Here is a 16,271-nt window from a genome sequence, read left to right as displayed (position 1 = left end):
AGCGTAGCCATGCCCCAAATGTCACTAGGGCCAAGGCAGAGAAACTGACATGGAGTAGTGAATCTCCTTGACAGATCCCAAGGACAGCTGCATGGGAGTCATGCTAAACTTGTTAGAAAATTGCATTCTTGGGGTTGGGGATTTAGCTCAGTGGTAGAGCACTTGCCTAGCAAGTGCAAGGCCCTGGGTTCGATCCTCAGCTCTGAAAAAAGAAAAAAGAAAATTGCATTCTTGGTCCTCACCAAAGCTCACTGAGATGACCACTCTCAGGGGAAGGGTCCAGCAAGGGGTGGTGTGTGCAGGATGTGGAAGGGGTTGAGGGTGGGTGCAGTGCATGTGTTCATGGTACACACATAGAAGTCAGGAGATAACTTCAGGTGTTGCTCTTTGCTTCCCACCTTCTGTTTGAGCCAGGATCTCTCCTTGGTCTGGAACCTCAGAGTGGTTCCGGAGATCTGCATGGCTCTACATTCCACTACACCATCACTAGATTCATGTCTTTTTGTCCACATTTTTCTGTGGTTTCTGGGAAGACCAACTCAGGCCCTCATGCTTGCAAGGCATCTGAGCTGTGAGTGGTGTTCTAAGGAGCCCAATATTGACTCAGACACAAGACACATGAGAGAATCATTAGCCCAGAGCTAAGAGTGGGTAAAATGCCTGGAAATAGTTGACCTGGGGGTGCAGGCTTGTCTACTCAGCTCTTTAGGAGGCCAAGGCAAGGGATCACAAGTTGAAGGCAAACTTGGGCTGCAGAGTGAGTTTGAGTCTAGCCTGAGCAAGTTAGTGAAACACTTTTTTTTTTCCTAGACAGGGTTTCTCCATGTAGTTTTGGAGCCCATCCTGGATCTCGCTCTGTAGACCAGGCTGGCCTTGAACTCACAGAGATCTGCCTGGCTCTGCCTCCCGAGTGCTGGGATTAAAGGCGTGCGCCACCACTGCCCGGCCAAAGGTTGTGTGTGCCAGTTAACTTGTTTTTGTTTTTGTTTTCTTTTGTTTTTTGGTCTTTTCTGTTATTTTGTCTTTCTTTCCCCCCCCCAGGGATGAGGACCGAACCTAGGGCCTTACGCTTGCTAGGCGAGTGCTCTACCACTGAGCTAAATCCCCAACCCTGTGAAACACTTTTAACTAGACTTGACTATCTGCTTGTCAGTGTTCAATAGGTTTTGTAGTTTACAAAGTCCATGGCAAGTGGTTTTCTGGTGAATGTGGAGCAGGAAGCAGGATGGCGGCTATGTGACAAGTTTGAAGAATTCAGGCAGGGACAGCCTGCTCTCTCTGGGTAAGGAGCAGGAGTTGAACTTTGGGCACATTCCTGGGTCTTCATCTTGACTTCGGTCCTCGTGAATAGCTTAGCCTTTCCTAGCTGGCTTCTGTCGCTGATCCTGAGGTGACAATAAATATAAGAGGCAGCCATAGGATCCTTGTGGGAAGTAAATAATAAGACTGATGAGGCCCGCTGGCCATCACGAGTGGATGCCTCAGAACAATTTGGTTTTCTCCGTGTGTGGGCGGAGGGGGCAGAGGAGGTGGGGTTGTCTCACTACGTTGCTCAGGCTATCCTTGAATGTATTCTAATAATCTTCCCTCACCTTCCTGAGGGCTGGCATTTCGGTTGTGAGCCACCACATCTGGCAAAACAACTGCTTTAGTGTATGAAATGAAGATTGGCTTGTGTCCCGAGCAGCCGAGGGGCCCTGATGATGTAGTTACTCCCGGTTTCCCCACTTTCCTAATGTGCCAACTTCCTCCTGCATCTGGAAGACCCTTCCTATGGATGCTCATGTGTGCAGCTGCTGGTGAGCTCCTGGAAAGGGACGAAAAGAAAAAAGGAGAGGGGAGAAGAGAAGAAGGGAAGGGAAGGGAGGGATAATGAAGATCCCAGGGCTTTTCATGAACTCTGATTGGCTATCTTGAGTTGTATGCCTCTGTCTGAACCAGTCACAATAGTTCAGAAGTCAGACTACCAAGCCCTTTAGTACACCAGGCAGGAGGATGCTCTATCCCAGGTGATAGGGGCTCAGTCTTCTTCAGCTCCAGATGGGATTCCAATGGGGAATCTAGCTGTCCTTACTAGGAAAGGGCTATGAACGCAAGCCATGACCTGCAGCCAGAAGGGTTCTTCAGTCCTGCCAGGCCCCACTGTCAGGACGAATCTCTCCCACCCACATCTCTCAACCGCTTAGTCCCAAGTAAACACACAGAGGCTTATATTATTTACAAACTGTATAGCCTAATGGCTCAGGCTTCTCGCTAGCTAGCTCTTACAACTTAACCCATTTCTGTGAATCTATGCATTGCCACATGGCTTCGTGGCTTACCGGTATTTTCACATCTTGCTTCTCCTGGCGGCAGCTCACAGTGTCTCTCCTTCTTCTCCTTTCTCCTCCCACTCTCTCTCTTGGATCTTCCTGCCCGCCTCCATCCTGCCCTGCCATAGGCCAGTGCAGCTTTATTTATCAACCAATCAGAGCAACACATATTCACAGCGTACAGAAAGACATTCCCCCAGCAATATCCAGACCCAAAGAGCTCTGTCCCCTGCAGGGACATCCCCTGGAGGATCAAGTTGTACCTCTTTTCATGGTTGTGTCCAATCCCCATTTAGCGATCTGTGTATTAGTTAGTTCTCTGGTTGCCATGGCCATACCATCGGGTAGAAGTGAGGGAGGGAGGGCCTGCCTTGGCTCACAGTCTCAGGTGGTCCAGCCTCTGGTCCTGTGGCCTCATGGACTCGGGCAGAGCATCACAGTGGTGGTGGCAGCCTGATGGGGAGCTGGTCACATCACGGTTGACAGAAAGTAGCCAGGGATAAGATATTCTGAAGGACCTTACCCTAGTCCCTTAGGTCAGTCTGAACTGCTGAAGTTTCCACAGCCTCCCCAAATTGGGCCCACTAGCTAGGAACCAAGCTGTGAGCCTATGGAGGGCATTTCCTGTTCAGCCCACCACAATCTGTCCATGTGTTGAATTGAAGATCAAGGTTCCCTTCTGGGCATTCAGGCAGAGAATTCTCAACACCCACTCTGGCCATGTGGGGCTGGACAACTCTTCATGGCGGGCTGTTACGTTCATTTGTGAGATGTTGATCAGTGCGCCCTGGTCTCTACCCACCATTACCTTTCCCCTTAGAGTTGTGACAACCATGAAATGTCTCTGTATATTGGTGACTGTCCCTGAGGGTCACATTCAATAATGAGAAAAACCGTAGGTACTGTTTCTACATCCTCTTACCTGTTAGGGTGAGTGTGCTTACTCTAACAGTCAGCTTCCTTTTTATCTCTGGGTTTTTGGGGACTGGGACGCCACCTCACTGTGCTATTGATGTCTTTGGATGTTGAACATACCCTGTCGGAGCAAATCTCTAGGCCCAGTGACCTCACTTGCAGAGTCTGCCACGGCACCGTCATCTCAACAGACATCCGAGCCGCCTCTTAGTGATGCTTAAGAAAGACACACTTTGGAATATGAACACTCTGACTTGACCTTGGACTGTGATCCATCAGCACGTCGTCTCTACAGCGGCCACAAAATATAGATGGCGTGACACCTCTCAGGTCAAGGGAGGCATCGATCGCCTAGAGCTCAGACCCAGTGGTGCCTAGCCGAGGGTCCCTGATAGCTGGGTTCATCTGCACGGTCCCCATGGAGCCCAGTAAGGCAGTAAATTCCACGGAATGAACCTGTGTGGGGGACATCTCCACAGCCCTTTTGTCCCACGGACGATTAACTCCCACCAAACGTTAAGTCGAAGGTGGCTGCATAATTTAAAACGTCACATTTCCACCGGGGAGAATTTTCAGCTCAGACAACTCCAAATGGGTCTGATTTAAGTTCCATAAACTCAGTTCAAGGCAATAAATGTGTGAGTAATTGATGATGTAGCGTGTGGGGAACTCGGGCCCCATCCATCACTCCAGGAGAGCCAGGGCTGTGGACACACTCCGAGGACAGGCTGGTAGGAGGGGGATAGATGGCTGGCGACTCAGACAGCTCTGTCCTCCCCATAACTCAGGGATGCGTCCCCCCAGTCATGGCCTCCCTCCCCAATGGTCTCTTCCTGTGCCTTGTCACCTCCAGCCAGGGAGAAGGCTGCTCAGGAATGCTGGCAATAAGATACCTCAGTCATTGCTCTTTTTTTTTTTTTTTTTGCACACCTACTGTGTGTTGGTTGTTTGTTTCATAGTGCAGTGTCCAGCACTGTGAGATGGTCCCCCCTCCTTGTGTTTTATAGAGAAAGAGGTCCACAAGGGGGAGGGCCTCAGATGACGGAGTCAGACAGCATGGAGCCAGCCTTTACGTCCTACTCCAAGCTGCAAGCCACCCCAGGCTGCCCCCGAGGACAAAGAGGAGGGGCTCTGTGCTCTTGGCGGTGGGAGACTTTCGATCGTGTTGGAGTCTAAACCCCTGCCACGCCCCAACCCGTCACCTCTGTTTCCGCCATTGCTGTTAGTTTGATATCGGCCGTGTGACCATTTACGATTGAAATGGATGGGGACGCCAGGCCGGCTGCCTTTATCCCTTCAGAGGTACATTTGAGATGATGGCCACCTGGGCTTCTGTCTGTCAACTCTCGTTTTATCCTCATTTACGTCGGAGCCAGGCAGAGCGAGCCAGCCTCTTCCCATTTATCATCATCACTCCTCAGGTTGAGGACATGGTTGGGAGGTGGCTTTGTGCCACCAGCCCAGGCCCCGTGTTTCTCAGAATCTTCACGATGCCTCCCTCTGCTCCTGCTTCTCTCCTGGGAGAATGCACAAGCAGGGACCCCCAGGGCTCAGCCCTGTTGTGGGTCTCCTCTCCTTCCAGAAGATCTAATCAGACAATAGAGAACAGAGTGTTCAGCCATGGAGCTGTGCTATCAGGGGGGGTTCCGGTTCATGTCAGTGTCAGAATGTCATTGTCCTCGGGGGATCCCCAAATGCTAGTTTTCCTGTTTGTAAAATGAAACCATCACAAGGTGGATCATTCGTTCATTCATTCATTCATTCATTCATTCATTCATTCATTCATTTCACAAATGCCTGTGAAGATGCTGCCCTGGGCCCATCATGGCCATACTTGTTTATTGAGGATATAGGGACAAGGGGAGTGATGCAGCTTTGACTGTCAGAAGCCTTCACCAGGCAAACTAATGGAGACCCCTCAGGCGGGCAGCCCACAAACGGGTCAGCATGTTAGAATTGCTAGTGTTAAGCCCAGAATTGCTAGTGTTAAGATTTGAATCTGCAATGTCCCCCACCATGACGACACTATATAGAGACCCCATGGAACCATGAGGCAGTGGGGCCTTGTTGGGGGAAGTATGCTTGTGGACCAGGATGCAGAGCTCTTGGCTACTGCTCCAATGCCATACCTGCTCACATGCAGCCACAGTCCCTACCATAACCATGGACTAAGCCTCGGAAACTGTAAGTAGGCCCCCAACTAAGTGTGTTCCTTTTCAGGAGTTGCCTTGGTCACCGTGTCTCTCCATAGCAATAGGAACCCTAACTGAGACAATAAGTAAACGGGTACAGTTTTTAAAAAGTTTTAAAGCCAGACGTGGCGGTGTACCTTTGAAATCCCAGCACTGGGGAGGCAGAGACAGGTGGCTCTCTGGGGCTTGCTGGCTAACTAGTCTAGTCTACTGGGTGAAATTATAAGACCATGAGAGACCCTGTCTTTTTTCTTTCTTTCTTTCTTTCTTTCTTTCTTTCTTTCTTTCTTTCTTTCTTTCTTTCTTTCTTTCTTTCTTTTCTTCTTCTTCTTCTTCTTCTTCTTCTTCTTCTTCTTCTTCTTCTTCTTCTTCTTCTTCTTCTTCTTCTTCTTCTTCTTCTTGTTTTTGTTTTTGTTTTTCAAGACAGGGTTTCTCTGTGTAGCTTTGTGCCTTTCCTGGAACTCACTTGGTAGACCAGGCTGGCCTTGAACTCACAGAGATCCGCCTGGCTCTGCCTCCCAAGTGCTGGGATTACAGGCGTACGCCACCACCGCCTGGCGAGACCCTGTCTTAAGAAAAGAAAAAAAGAGGTGAATGGCATCTGGGAAATGACAGCCAAGGTTGTCCTCAGGCCTCCAAGTACATGTGCATGTGTGTGCATGCACACGTGTGCCAACATACACACACACACACACACACACACACACACACACACACACACACACACACAGAGCTGCTTCAGGTCACGATGAGAATACAGCCCCAGAGAATGCCAGGCAAAGGCTCAGACAGTAACAGTGACAGCCTTAACTTAATTCTGTCACCACTGAAGTACCTACCCATTGTCCTGGAAGTCTTTGGGATAATGACCTTGGATTGTCCCACATTCCAAGGTTACACAAACCATTGCCATCAGCCGCTTGCTACTTAAGCAGGACCTCGCCCCCAGGGTCCTAGGTGAGCGAGTGAGTGGTCCCTCCCCAGCCCCTGAATTCCCTGAGGACAATCGATCTCACGAGTGCTTCCCCAAAACAGAACAGAGCAGGGCTGTCACCCTCAGGAACTTTCTAGATTGCCAGGAGTTTGACATCTCAGTGTGTCCCCTTCTTCTTTTCAAAGCATAGCGGTAAAAACATGAGGGGGGAGAGAGACAGAGACAGAGAGAGAGAGAGAGAGACAGAGACAGAGACAGAGACAGAGACAGAGACAGAGAAAGAGAATATGAAAATGAAAGGCAGGCTTCCAGATGTGTCTGTCTTCAGATCCCGGGGGAGAGAGGGCTCCCTCTACACCCTCCCATCCTTGGAGTGGCCCCTCATGACCTCATGTTCTTACCGCCCCTGCTCGCTCATGGCCACCACTGTCCCCCCAGCCTCCACCACCTTCCGTCACCTCCCCATCTGACCGTTTACATTTTAGCTTCTCCATCCATCATTCCCACAATGGAGTGATGCCTTCTCTGTCCACAGGCTTGATTTATGGAGAATTAAGCAGGAGGACAATGAGTGGCCAGGATTCAGAGGCCAGCAGGCAACGGTCATTTTTAAAGGGAGAGGGTATCAGAATAATGATGGTCACACCTTCCTGCGAGATCCCAAAGGTGTCTCTCAGCTTCTCCACCTTGTTTTTCTTCTAATTGTTTTTTGAAAATTTCCTATGTGAGTACCCTTTTACATCATTCCACCCTCTACCTGTCCAGTTTTCCATGTGTCCTCTCAAATTCACAATTCTTTAATTATCAGTGTGTGTGTGTGTGTGTGTGTGTGTGTGTGTGTACATATGTATATATGCAACCTACCAAGTCCAGTAAGTGTTGCTCGTAAAACAATTTCCCCTCTCTCCACAGTCATTGATTTCTATAGCTGTTTGTCTAGGGGGCGAAGCCTCAGGAGAGATTTCCCTCATCCACTCTGGCACGTCATCTGCTGGTGTCACTGTGTAGATCTTGTTTAGGTGACCCTAGAGTTAGGATCACATGGGAAGCAGCTGCCCTGTCATATCTAGAAGACACAATCTTCCAGCCGGTGTCTGGTCTTCTGGCTCTTCCGGTCTTTTTTCCCTCGTTCCACAATGTCCCTGGGCTTTAGATGTAGGAGTTGGGTGTAGATAGATGTATCCAGTGAGGTTGGACACTCCCTGGTAAGTTGTCTCTGCCTTTTGACCAGTTGTGGGATTTCTCTCCATCTGCTGCAAAAGGAAGCTTCTTGGGTGTGGGGTAAGGGTTGGATTTATGTGTGAGTGTATGAAGTATTTAGACTTCACTTAGCAATTATTTTGGTTTAGGAAAGTGGCAGTGGAAAGTTCTCTGTAGGGCCAATGACCTTAACCAGCACCAGGGTGGAGGGGAGAGGTGGTACAGAACTCGGATAGAGACCCTCCCCCGTGGTGTCTTCTTGCCACACCCTCTTCACGTCCCGCTTCTCCCTCCCACAAGGCTGCCCTCCCCCACCTTCCAGGTACCATTTTCTCAGTGGGCCCCCTCCCTCCCTCACCTGTCTTTCCAGGGTAGTTTTCCACACTCCCCGAAGGCATCTCCTTCACCCCCCTTTTTCCCATAGCCACCGCCCGCCTCCGCTGGCTCACATATCCTCAAGGTCTTTTCTCTCCTTTGATAAAGTAACAACTAGAAAAATCTCATTAATGAAGCCAGACAGCAGCGGGGAGAGTTAATGTCCCCGTTCCTCTGCTCCGTGAGTTGACATGATTTCAGCAGTGACCTGTCATCAGAGGCGGTGTTGTCTCAAGGAGGAGTCTACCAGCAGACAGCAGGGGACAGGAAGGATGCAAACCGAGCTGGGCACAGCAGTGGTGCAGGCCTGTAATCCCAGCACTCAGCGGGTGGAGGCAGGAGGATTGGGAGTTCAAGGCCATCAGCAGACATGAGACTCTGTCTCAGGAAAAGGGGGGGGGGAGTGAAGAAAGGAGGGAGGAAGGAATGGGGGGGAGAAGAGAAGAAAATGGAGGGAGGCACAGGCTAGCATCTGTGTTCAGATGGTATCTGTGTGTACATGCTCATGTGTGTGCATGTACATATGTACTCCTGTAGAGGTCAGAGGCTGGTATTGTGTCATCCTCAGTCACACTCCCCTCCCCCCCCCCCCCCCAATACAGGGTTTCTCTGTGTAGTTTTGGTGCCTGTCCTGGATCTCACTCTGTAGACCAGGCTGGCCTCGAACTCACAGAGATCCACCTGGCTCTGCCTCCCGAGTGCTGGGATCAAAGGCGTGCACCACCACCGCCGGGCTCCATCTTAGTTTTTGAGAAAAGGTCTCTCACTAAATTTGGAGTTTGCCTACTTGGCTAGGCTGGCTGGCCAGTGAGCCTTGGGGATCCCCCTGTCTCTGCCTCCCAACCCCAATGCTCCAGTGACAGATGCATACTGCTGTACCCGGTTTTCTACATGCGTGCTCAGGTTCTGAACTCAGGTCCTCAGGCTTATGCAGAAAACACCTTACTTACTGAGCCGGCACCTCGGGCCCTGGGGTTAACATTTTGCTTAAATTCTTGAGTCTCCCTGTGCCCAGCTACTGCTAGGTTAAGCAAAGAGAGGGCACCAAGGTCTCATGTAGATTTTGGCTTGGTCATTTGTCAAAGGGTTTTTCCACCAGCAGGTAGTAGAAATGGGTCTTGAATCTAGTGGCTCCAAGGTGGGGGTTGGGAGGGAAGATGTCTAATTAGCTAAGGAAATGAGTTCCTCCCGGGATCGATGAACTTTTTCTCCAAGAGTCCAGTCGATGACTATTTTTGGCTTTGTGAGTGTTATATCATCTCCATCATCGCCTCTGGAGTCTGTTGCAAGGCAGGCGAGCAGCCACAAACAACACGTCAGTGTCTGAGCGTGGCTATGTGCCAATCAAAGTGTATTTCCAGAACCCAACAACAGGCTTCATTAGACTCAAGGGTCAAGTGTACCGACCTCTGCCCTAAATCACAGTCGGCGCGGAGAGCACTGCCGTGTTCCCACTGGCCTGTGGATTCTAGAGGAAAAATGATGACGTTGTTGACCAGGCCAGTAGCAACAATGTGTCAGGCTTCGTGCCCAGTGCCCAGCGACTTCTAATCACAACCCCCGTCATCCCTCTAAGAGCCCCGTGAGGAGACTCTATGATTCCCATTTTATGTCAGAGACCAAACGGAGAGTAGAGGAAGTCAGGGCGCCGAGGTCCCTCCGTTTATTGGTGACGGAGCTGATGTTGGCCACACATCTGTTTACTGGAAAATTCCCTGCTCTGCCTCCGAAGTTGTACTGGTTGAATTAATGCCTTGGTAAGAGTCTCATGTTCGAGGTCAGGTCTCCATCTTAAGCCACACACATGGAGCGAGTGACTTGACCTCAGCACCTCCATTTATGTAGAGTTGGGGTTTGGGTACGCAATATCCTCTACAAGCTTGTATGATTGGATGTTCCAGCCTCAGCTGGTGGAGCTGTTGTTTGGGAAAGTTGTGCGGTCTTTAGGAGGCACGGCTTGCCTAGAGGAAGTGGGGGTTGACATGAACAGTCCAGTTCCACCTCCTTTCCAGACTCTGCCTCTTGGCCCTCCTGCATGTGAGCGATCCTCATCAGCTGACTGAAGGCCACGCCCCGCAGGATGGGAACCAGTCAACTCTTCCTCTCCTGTGTTGCTGTGATTTGGTACAGCAATGAGACAATTAACTAATAAACCCCTGTCCCTGGATGGGTAGCATCACTGTTGCCCCTTGCTTGGCCTCAATGCCACAGGGAAACCCAAGGAGCCCCTCCCAAATCCTTGTAAGCAGTTCCATCCTAAGGGCCACCTGTGTCTCACCCAAGTGTCACTGTCAACCTCTCCTGACACAGCTTTTCCCCATAGCGCACTATCAAAGGCCACCTCACTGTAACTGTGACGAGCCACTGAGGAAAAGAAAGGGTGTCCTGGAGCTCACAGTTGGAGGCTATAGCCCATGGTGGTGGGGAAGGACAGGAGTGTGAGGTGGCTGGTCACATGGCATCTGCAGCTCGGAAGCGAAAAGAGGGGAATGCTGGTGCTCAGCTCCATTTCCTCTTTGTCCCTTTTGATTCGATCTGGAACCACAGCCCCCAGGGTGGTGCTTCCAACCTCTTTGGAAGGACCAACATGGGCATGCCCTCAGGGGAGCTTCCTAAGTGATTCCAAACCCAATCAGATAGACTGCGAGTCTTTTATAGTTATGATAGTGTGTGTGTGTGTGTGTGTGTGTGTGTGTGTGTGTGTGTGTGTGTCTGTGATTTCTTTCTTACCTTGTAGGGACTAAAATCAGGTTCTCAGGCGTGGTGGCAAGCACCTTTTCCTGCTGAACCAACTCTCAACTTTCCTTTTTTGCAATTCAGTTTGAGGACTCGGGGGTTGGTACACATGCCGTGGCATGGATATAGCAGTCAGAGGAGAGCCGGGAGAATCTGTTCTGTCCTTCTTCCATATGGGTCCCAGGGATAGAGTTCAAGTGGTCAGGCTTGGGGCAGCAAGCACTATTCCCCACCAAGCCAAGCCATCAGCCTGTCAGTGACGTTCAGCCATCGCTCCCACCCTCTTCGGTACACTAGCCGGTGCTGTGTGGCCCCATATAAACTTGTCAAGAGACTTCTGTGGTGGTGTTTGAAGCTTAGAAAGTGGGCTATATTTGTCTCAGGAGAAAGTTAAGTCTAAGTCTGTGAATAAACTCCACTCAACCCCAAAGCATCACAGAGCTGTAACCTTTGGAGACAGAACATAATTAAAATGCTTTTAGATCTGATGTATATTATATTTGAATTGGATATTAAAGCTAATAGAGTTCTCGCCTGCTGTGTGAATGGTATGGGCAGCTTTAGTCAAGCCTTGTGAGCACCCTAGACAAATCAGTGGGACTTGGGCTGGCACCTAGCCTGTGACCTCAAAAGGAGAGTTTCATGGTTTAAGTTTTATGAGTTGCAGATGTCTTTGGGCTCAAAGAATTTTCTAGTCAATTTGAATGTAGCTAAGTTGTCACTGAATCCATCTCGTCCGTGAAGGGAATGCTGGAGAATAGTTTGAAACTCCTATTTCATTTATGATTTTCCCAAATCGGCTCTCTGGCTCTTGCCAGATCTCACCTTCCCCGCCTGAAATGCAACCATGGGATTAGGTGGAATCCTGAATTTAAATCACATAAACCATGTCCCTCCATACAGTTGGTGCTCAATAAATGCTGGCTGTTTGTATTAATGTGTTCAGGTCTTTATCTCCAAGGAAATGGCAAGGGATTAGGAATGCCTCATCGCTACAGGGGCTTTAGAGACTTCCGTGGACTCTAGGAAGGCACGGTGCTTAAAATGATTGCCACATTTGCCTCAGAAAGGGACACAGTGATAGATGGAGAGCATGGCTGAAGATTTATAGGAACTGACTTCAGAAGTCTGCTCAGCTGTAGGACTCTGAACAAGTGGGCTGCGCTTTGCAAACTGTAGACACAGCTTCCTGGGAGTGTGTTTCTTCCCAGGGTGGGGGTGCTGGCTAGGGAGGCTATGGGTCTACCAGGAAGATGTGGGTCAATAGGAGCAGTGCTGAAGGTCATAGCCCAGCCTCCATTTCTTTCCGCTTCCTGGTCAACCACAAGACAGCTTTCTCGGCCACATGTTCTGCTGTGATGGACTGAGACCCTCAGAAACTGGGAGGTGGATTCGAATCATTCCTCCATGAGTCTTCTGTCAGGGACTCTGCCACAGCCATGTCCAAGGAGTAGATACAGGCTGATGGAGTCCTGCTGTCATCTGGGACATGCACAGCGATTAAGAGATTCCATCAATGCCGAGTCTGGCAGCCAAAGTTCTGTGCACATTTCTGTGTATAGCAGCTGTGAGGACATTGATGCTCAGGGGCTGTTCGTAGCCCAAGGACTCGCTACAGGTCACATGTTAGATCTGCCTCAAATTGCCGTCTCTAAAATGGAGACGGCATTGGCATCTTTCCTGACATACCGAGGATTCCTTTTCTTTTTCCATTTGTGTGGAAGCTGATGTTGGGGGTCTGCCTTGCTCACTCTTTTTCCTCACTGAAGTGGGGTCTCTCAGTCCAACTCAGAGCTCATCCTCATGGCTATTCTCTGGCCAGCTTGCTCTGAGGCTATCCTGTTCTCTCCTCGGTATGCTGGAATTACAGGTAGGATCTACAACTCCCCCCCCCCCCTCGGCCACCAGGGAGCTCAAACACTTCTAATGCCAGGCACAGCCTGCAACTATTCAAGTGTTGGAGTCTAGGTTCCCATTGCCTTAAACCCGCAAAGTCTGGACCGTTTTGTTTTCCCAAAGGGCGCTCTCTGGTTCAGCCATTTGCTTTCTATTTCCCCAGGAGATGCTTAAGCGTAGAAAACCTGGCTGCCCTGTTTGTTATACCCCAGATTCTTGAAGCCACCCACCTGGCACAAGACTGGAGCTGTGAGGGCTTTGTACCATTGCTCTAACAGATCACCACAAATCCAGTGGTTTAAAGACCATTCACCTTATAGCTCAGAGAGTCACAAGTCTGAAATGAGTGGAAGCACTTGATGGTGGAAGAAGGTAGATTATGAATTCAAGGCTAGCCTGGGCTACATAGCAAGTTTGAAGCCAGCCTAGGCTACCTGAGACCATCTCAAAAACCGGACCAAATCAAACAAAGCACAATGTTTATAAAACTTGGGCACTTTATCAATATTGGCCCCATCTGTTCTTGGGCTTCCAAGGTGGTCTCAAAGGCTGTGGCTCCTGGGTTGTATGTATCCCCTGTTCTGTTTGGGGGGGGTGTTTCTTAAAGGGTTTCTACAGCCAGACCTAGGAACAAGCACGGTCTTCCTCCCAAAGTCTTCCTCTTTCCATGTGCTGGCGATGGAAATATCTTGAAAGAGGCGTCTATGTTTCTTCCTCTGAGATGAAGGCAGCCATGCTGGGCAAGACTCTGCCTTGTTATCAGAAAATTAGGGTGGGAAAGAGGTTTCCACGCAGCTACGGAGACATCTTAATAGACGCTTTGGTTGTTAAGCAGAAGTTCCTCGATCGGTTTAATTGCCGTAAATGTTATTTGCCTTCCCTGTTATGATAAGGCCTCGAGTCTCCGGTATCTTTCTTTCCCCCTTCCTCTTCCCTTTCAACCATTTGCCTTTGCTCTAAGGCTCGCACTGGCAAGTTTAATGAAACCCAAACAAAGGAAGCAGAGAGAGGCCATTGGAGTTCGAGTCTCACGCCCACAGACGAAGCCGAGCCTAGGGAGCGAAGCCTCCAGACTAATGAGGCTTTGCAGCTTAATGCAGTTGACAGGATGTACCCCACCATCCGAGCCTGGAACGTGAAAGCCAGCCCTGGAGCTTAATTGCTTCTGCCCTGGGCAAAGGATATAGAAAAGGACTAAGCAAGACACTGAGCTAATGGGAGATGCTCACAGCCCAAGATGACTCATTCTGTGCCCGAAGGAGCCTGGGGGCATCATCTGAGATGCTTTATTGGGGGGGGGGACAGGCAGTTATAGAAACTTCCAGATCAGAAGTCCCAACCTTAGTATAACTGATATTTTGGATGTTTTAAGTTGTTGTGCGTATGGGGAATGTTCTCACCTATGTATTAGGGGATGCTAAATAGAGCCTCTGGCTTCACCCCACTAGCTGCCAGTAACAAACTCCCAAACAGACTATGATACCTTCAGAATGTCTTCAGAAATCTCCAAATATTTCACAGGAGCTGGGGATCTGAATTCAGATCCTCATGCTCATACAGTAGGCACTTTACCCAAAGAGCCTTCTCCCTAGTCCCTTTAGGAGTTACATTTACACATGCTTCTACTGGTACCTGGTTGTGTGACCTTGATCAGGTCAGTGCATCTTCTTGAGTTCCCTTGCCTTCCTTTGTATGAAGGGAATAGCTATGGCACTGGATGCAAGGAGGCATAGCTTCCGGCTGTTAAGTACACACAGAAGATTTCTTGGCACATTTTAAGTGTTCAATAAACTGTTTCTGTTATAAGAATCTTGGGTTCATCAAACTTGTGTTAAGAACATACTTAGCACCATGCACTATGCTCTGAGGTAAACTCAAAGTTGTAGATTTGGTTCTTGCTTTTGTAGAGGAGATAAATGTATACAAGACATGTGAGTACTACCTCCTTCCTCACTCATGGCAGACATTACTAATCAATTTCAAGACTTGTAAGGACTACCTCCTTCCTCACCCATGGCTGACATTACTAATCAATCTCAAGGCTTGTAAGGGCTACCTCCTTCTTCACTTATGGCTGATATTAGTAATCAATCTCACTGCTCTTCCTCTCAGTCCTTCTCAACTCAGCTCTAGTCAGGCATTACTAATGGCCTGTGAGTGGACTCTTCATTCAGTACTCCTGTTTTGTAGATTACTTACAGGAGATTGACCTTCCTTTCCTGTCCAGCCTTTCAGAGTTAACGAGTAATGTCTTTCTTGCCATGTCTGATGTCAGTCTGCAAGAGGTGTTGACATGGAAAAGTATTTTTAAAGAACATCATTTCTCTCTTTTTCTATCTCCCTCAGAAATTGGACGAAGTTGTAAAATGGGCTTTGTTAGTTAAACATTCTGCAGGCTGTGGATCTTATGGCTTTATCATGCCACCTCCTCAGTTTTCTTCAGCATTTGGGGCTTGGAAAACCATCGGCTCTTGCCAAAAAAAAGGGTCCCAGCTTTGCAAGGGCGGCATAGAGGTCTTGGAAAACAGCTATCAGATAACTGTGGCCATCACTAGACAGAAGAGAGAGATGACTGGGGTTAAATGCTTTCCAACGTGTTCTGACATGCCCAGCTCTCCCAGTGAGAGCGACACTCCATAACAATGGCTGTGAAAAATGAGGCACACATCTGCAACCTTGAAGCTCCCAGCAGGCTCCATCCATCTGGCTGAGAAGTGGGCGCTGGTGTGGGGTTGGCCACTTGCCTATCTTCCTGTCTGTCTGGGGCAGCACTAGTTCACTCAGCTGCTGTTTTTTGTCTACTGCCTTCAAGGTCTTCCAGGAGGCTGGTGAGGGGGGCAGGCAGAGGAGGTGTGCTGGGGCTTATGCTCAAGGTCTCAGAGGACCTAGAACTTGGTCATTTGTGACTATGTGGTTTGCTCCTACTTGTCCTAAGGCATGAAAAAAATTAAAGAAAGAAAAGAAAAAGCAGGACGAGGTACCCAATCTGAAGTCTGTGTGCTTTATTATTTCTTTCTCATTCTTATTTGTCCATCCGCCCATCCACCCACCCAGCATTATCCATCCATACCATAGCCATGCACCTATCCATCTATCCTCCATCACAAACCTCCTTCATCCATCTGCCGACTTACCTACCCATCCATTATCCATCCAGGTATCCTTCCTTCCTCCATCCCATTCATCTAGACATCCTTGCAATCATTTGCTTATTGTAGGATGGGTTGAGATTGCACAGAGCTGGACGTTCTGAAAGTCGTTATCTGCAATATCCAAAGAGCTTTCTGTTCGGCTTTGTGTTTGTTGGTGTATTTGTTATATGCAACCTTAGGCCAGCTTCAGGCTCACCATTGATTCCTCCTGTCTTACCTCTGCCACCAAGTGCTGGGAAAACAAATATGTACCACCATGCTGGGATTAGAGCCTGCTCTTGAAATAAATATTCCAGCAACCGAAAAAGGGGACCCAACATAAAATGTTAAGTAAGTGATCCTGTGGCTGTAAGGTAGGTGTTACAGAGAAGGGGCATGTGGGGGTAGGAGGAGGTATCTGGAATCGACTGCCTTATGAGTTTGTGAGCAGGGGACACAGGCTTGGGGTCCCTCCTACTGGGATTCCCAGCCACTGTGTAGAGTTTGAGATGTAGTGGCCTCGAGCAAGTGACACCCCCCTTCTCTAAGCCTTAGTTGTCTGGTGTGTTCAGTTGGGGGG

General features: G+C 49.2%; 1 protein-coding gene across 1 annotated transcript in view; it reads left to right on the top strand.

Annotated features, from left to right (window-relative positions):
• Ksr2 (kinase suppressor of ras 2) overlaps window positions 1–16,271 on the top strand; it is a 248,108-nt gene that overhangs the window by 146,552 nt on the left and 85,285 nt on the right. The window lies entirely within an intron of this gene.

This window comes from Onychomys torridus, chromosome 22, assembly GCF_903995425.1.
Source record: "Onychomys torridus chromosome 22, mOncTor1.1, whole genome shotgun sequence".
NCBI classification, from domain to species: domain Eukaryota; kingdom Metazoa; phylum Chordata; class Mammalia; order Rodentia; family Cricetidae; genus Onychomys; species Onychomys torridus.
The sequence above is the reverse complement of the archived record's forward strand: the minus strand, read 5'-3'. Positions and strand labels throughout refer to the sequence as shown.